Genomic DNA, 6,000 nt, shown 5'->3' on the forward strand with positions numbered 1-6,000 from the left:
AAGAAATATGAAAATGCTTGTAACTAAAAAATGTAATTGTTTTGGTCTCGGCTATATGGATTATTGGATCTTAGTAAATAAATAAAAAGTAAAATCTTAAGGGTTATTTTTCTCCTCACCATCTCTCTCCTTGTAGGAGTCACGAGGGCGCTTCCGCGTTCTTCAGCAAATGCCAAGTATTGAGTAACTAATAATTGACAGTACAAGAAGTATATATACGTTCTGACTTGGTTTATGTATATATTATTTTAATAAAAAACGGGAAGAAAGAGGAGCACAAACCACGGGAGACTTGTATCCAACTGTAAATGGAGAGGACTTGCATATTACCTACATATTACAACATTATTTAATAAGTCGAGTCTGTGACTACGAGTTACTAAATGTAATGAAGGATATTTAGTTCATCGAAATTTATAAACCTCATCATCATTATTGTCATATTCATCATTGACGTTTCACATTTCCTCAGAAATTACCACCAATTTTCTTCCTGTTTCATAAAACAATGCAAAGCGTTTGTTTTTGCAAATTACGTCACTCCACAGATTAGGTGTGGCAAAAGAATTGAGTAAAGATATCACATGAGTAAAGCATGAACTAGGTTAGTGGTAATTTCTGGATAATTTAGCGATACACATTGGACTTTTATTATTCTAATTGTAATTGTATGTAATATTATTGTAATTCTAAGTAATATTACAAATCAACTTGTAGCTGATTCAAACTAATATTATAAACGCTAAAGTAACTTTGTCTGTTACCTTTTCACGCCTAAGCCTCTGAACCAATTTTGATGAATTTTGGTAGGTATAGAGATAGGTGGATCTAGGAGATGGGTATAGGGTATGAAAGTTTGTGTGGAAAACCAATAAAACTATGAAAATTAGTTGAGTAGGCTATTCGAAGTACTTATAGTTAGCTGAAAGGGCATAATAATATGTGACATTTACAAAAAAATGTTATGTGTACCGTTCCTTTATTTTTTTCCATCCTCTAAGGTAAGGTATATATATTATCATGATCCGTAAAAAAGATCTGTCACAATTTTTTTTCCTAGGTGGATAATAAGCAATCATATTACCGCTAGAGAAAAATATATTTTTTTTTAATTTCATTTTCTTAAACATTATTTTCTCGGTTTTGAGTTTCTGTCACAAGCGCCCTTTCAACTAACGGTAGCGGCAGTATGCTTACTTTACGCAGACGATTTCGCGGGCACCAGCTAATATCTAATAATTGGAATTCTACCATTCTAATCCGCTCCGATTAATCCTTATATCTACAAAATAGAATATAGTATAGAAATATTGAAATATTTACGACAACACGTAGAATGACATTAAAAAGCAGAGAAGTCTTCCGAAAACCATTTGCAAACGTGCATTACGGGCTATTAAATTTATACCTAAGAGCTGGCCTTTATTTTGCAATGCACAATATTGCGTTTCCAACGTTTATGATTCAGGAACAAAGGTGCAGGTACTCCAAACAATGTGAAACAGTAAGTTCTATTGTTTAAGTGCTCCACGTACCTACTGTTTGCTGTATTTCCGCAACCACCCTGACCTGTTATCAGGGCATCTAAATTGTTAAATAGGGAAAGAACTGAATTTCGTCTCATCGGTGTCCATTGTTGGAGTTCTCACTTGGTAGAGATAAGCTTAAAAGAATTTGTAAAGTTTGTTTTTTTATTGCGAAATACTTACAGCTTGAAAAGAAAGCTCGCGGCAAATTCACGACTTAAGTCGGAAAAAAACTAAATGATATACGAGTATTATACACCATGGAAAGGTTCGCATTTTCTAACCTACCTTAGTACTAACAATTATAAGATACAATATTGAACGTTCGCTGGTGTAGAAGGTACGAAGTTAAGCAATGTCCGGATATTGATACACAATGTTTATCGCGAAAATTGTGTTACAAAATTGTAAACAAAAATACGAAATACCAAGTGCAAATACTTGATTTCCGATTAGCTACTATCACGAAATGTAAACCGGTTTAACAGTCTTACTTTACCTACTTTATGTGACCGATAAACAAAAATATATAATTAAATTCTTCACCCGTGACTGAAGAACATCATTCCTAAATGATGACAAAACAGCAACTAAATACCTATATTTAGTTGCTGTTTTGTCTTTATTATATTTATCAAGCACGCTAAAATGGGGATAAGAATATCCAATACAATAAAATGGGGAAGTAGGGAGCACCATGTCCAAAATGGAACACCATGTCCAAAATTTACTAACGTTCCTAAATTTTACTTTTATATAAACTAGTGCAAGTCATTATGTAGAAAGAAACTCTTTCTTTTGTTACGTTATATTGCTTTATGTCAATTATTATAATTCAATATTAATAGCCTACTTCGTGTAAATGCGAGCAATTTTCTAAGCAAGATTTTTCAAATTCAACACAATGCAACTGGTAGTAGGTACGTTGTGATTAAAATAATGACTTTAGCGGTACTTTTGCTATGTAGCACTCGCTACTGTTCCAATAGAATTAGGTTTGCTATCTCCGAAATGCGAGAAATTGTTATTACAAATACATTATTAAAAATAACACAACATTTCGTTGCATTATACGTTGGTTTTATTTTAATACGTTTATATACTTTATATAGATTTATGTTAATTTGTGTTACAGAGAGTTACTACGATCTTCAGATATCTATTAGACGAAGGAAAACTATCTATTTACTCGATAGGATCGCAACTGGTCTTACCCGTAGCGTAACTACGTTTTTGCGGCCAATGAGTAACATGTAATAAACAAGCGACTATCTTGACTAGTATTTAAGAACCGCTAGGTAATAAGCCTAGCTGTTTCTTAACCTACGGCAGGCGAGTCACTCTCGGTTTCTCCCACGAGCCGTCACCCTTGGGTGCCCACCTCGCTAAATAAATTCTCGTAAAATGTAGCAACCGCCCGCAGAACGACGACGCTACAATTACCCACTTTCCGGCTCCAGCCAGGCCAGTTTCCGCTTGAGGTGCACCAACGAAAGTGGTCCCACCAGCACAACATGTACCACATCGCGTGTATATTTGCCGAGTCATGTATTTAAATGAAACTCTTTATGATTGAACTTGCTTTTGTGTGGTACATGTAGAATTGCGAAATTTTTTGGAAGATTAGCAATAGCAAGCCTAGTAATTTTATGACATGACCATATTTATTGCATACCCATGTCTAAAGCAGTGCATAGGTAGTTAATTATTGGTATAAAATATTATGTCCAAGTATAGGCCACAACCGTATTTACCGTTATCTGATTATATCGCTCATAACGATATCTAAGGTGGCCCAGCCTTGTTGGTAATGAGTTGAGTAACAGTCGGTCACTCAATTAAGGTTAAGCCAATTTTGGTAGTAACTCTTATGCCAAATAGAAAAATAAATGGCAGCAGGTCGAGGCGGGCACGTACAGACACAAAAACCAGTAGTACCCGGTACAAATAGTAACTTCGGATGAATACGGTCGTCCAACTGTGTAAATTGTAATGACACTTCCCGAATTAACAGTCAATCTTGCGACCTTGTAATTTCCGTGTGGTTCATTAGTATAGTTTTCAATCCAATTATTATCATTACATTTGTATTTAATAAAATAATTATATACAACCGTTACGTTACGAAAAGTGAACCACGCTTAAATTTCTCCTCTAAACCATACAAAACATATTTTTGTACAATGTATTATTGTATATTTTTATATCTTCTTATTTAAAAATATATGTTTAGTAGGTACGTATTTTTATTCAAGTATTACATTTCAGGTGTGTATGGACTTTTCACAGGTTATGACATGATATGATGAATGATGACAACATACAATTTCTAATTATTAATTTATATTATCGATCAGACTTCGATGTTTTCCCGACGAGAGTCGATGATTACATTTTCTATGAACTTTACAGATACCGTAGTTTTCATACCTATCTATTGTTCCGGTAAACGTTGGGAAACTCAATTTCTAATACTAAAAACAAGCTGTTGATGGCGGTTCTCATAATATTGGATGAACTTGGTGATATTCTCTCATAATTATGTGGGAAAGAAACGCGGCAAAAAACCAAGTGTTATCTTCTCTAATCGTTAACCATACATCGGTATGGTGTCCCAAATATTTTGTGAAATATGAAGATTAAATTGTGATTAAATTATTGATATAAAAACGTTTTACAAACTTTGTACGTATGACTAATATACTTATCAAACTGTACAGACTTTAAATACCTACTTACTTATACCCTATTTACTTTTTTAATATGTCATGAAAATATGTGTAGAACCTACTTATTCTCAAATTCCCATATTATATATGATCATAATCTATATCACTATTATACAGCGTCTAGACCGGATAACAAATTCACACTTTCGCATTCTTTCTCCATTTATCTACAACTAAAAAACTATCAGCAAAAAGTTCTAGGTCAACAAACTTTGTAATATATTAGAATCCAGTTTTAGATCTCGTATGTTAATTTATGTAAAACAAGCAGACGTCAACGAAACAGATTGAAAGTATTGAAAATAATACACAACAAGTAGGTAGGTACCTTGCATGGATGCTATACTACCTGTATGAGTAATCCAGTAAATGGCTTTAGTTCCCCATAGGTTTACAAAGACGTAGAACTAGGCAGTTAAAAGGTTTCACAGGACTTTGACTTTTCAGTTGAATAAATACATGGGTACTTGAACAAAAGCACTTTGTTATGGTTAAGTTTGCCTATTTCAGTGTCTCATGTCATGGTCTTATATTTCTCATTATGATGCATTGTAATACTACCATAGCGGACCATAATATTGGAATCATATATACATAAATCGAATATCGTCAGTGAATCGAATTAAATACTTATTAAACTTGTCTCCGATTCCTGAAACAATAAATGTTAATTAGGCAAGCAATACTCCATTTGAAATATATAATTGGATGTCAATTATTTTTATAACGGTTACGAACGTAACAGGTGGTGCAGCTGTTAAGAAATGGCAACGATTACTCGTTGAGCACAACTGTTCCTTTTCAACCCTACTTCTACTTTGTATTAAAATATTAACTAGTGACATCTAATGGCAAAGTTGGAAAACTGTAATCGTAAACAAAGGATAGGTAACGGAGGAACGATTTGCTTTACTCGGAAAGTCGCGTCTTGATAGTTCAAGTTAACACTGGTAGGTGGCGTTAGAGGGCAATCTTGGAAAAAGTTTTTTTTTAAGTCGAGACTGTTTTAACACGTCGATTGATCAAAGCATTGCTGTTCATACTTGGTTAATGAAATAGCGCTTGAAATATAAACAGTGGAAAGGGTACTACTTTTCATTTGTCTACCATGGTAGACATGGTACATGGTGGCATTTGCAACAAATTTACTGGAACAAATATCTGAAGAGGATGGCCTTTGATTATTCGATTAAGTAGGGGTTAGCCTCAAGCTCTAGGAGCTGGCCTGGCACCCTATGTAGACGTTCCGCTAAATGCGCCTGCGCCACTCGGTCGCGCTCCGCTAGGTCTTCACGCCACTGACCCCTTGTCACCGCATTGCATTCCACCCTCGTAGAGATTCGCTTGGAATATAAATGGTCCACTACCTGTGCACCGGATGTTTGGTTCGACGATTTAGGATGTTCCTTAATGTTCGGGGAAATGACAATGTCACGCTTTGGTTTACTTGTATAATAATCTGCTGGTTAAGTGCGCTTATTGCATATTTTCAGAAAACGGTTCTCGGTTCTTTTCCCTCTATATATATAATTAGATATATATCTGAACATGCATGATAATATACCTACGTGGCAATCTCGAGTAAATACAGATAATTAAACAAGGACTTGATGAGTCAAGAAATTCTACAAATTTATATTGGGCTTCTGATAACCTGATAGCATTGTTATCGGATATAAATTAACCACATTTACGAGTGTGAGGTGGCACGGTTGGAATACTTGAGCACCTTTCCACGTTTGTCG

This window comes from Hyposmocoma kahamanoa, unplaced genomic scaffold (assembly GCF_003589595.1).
Source record: "Hyposmocoma kahamanoa isolate Upper Pololo Valley unplaced genomic scaffold, ASM358959v1 93, whole genome shotgun sequence".
NCBI classification, from domain to species: Eukaryota; Metazoa; Arthropoda; class Insecta; order Lepidoptera; family Cosmopterigidae; genus Hyposmocoma; species Hyposmocoma kahamanoa.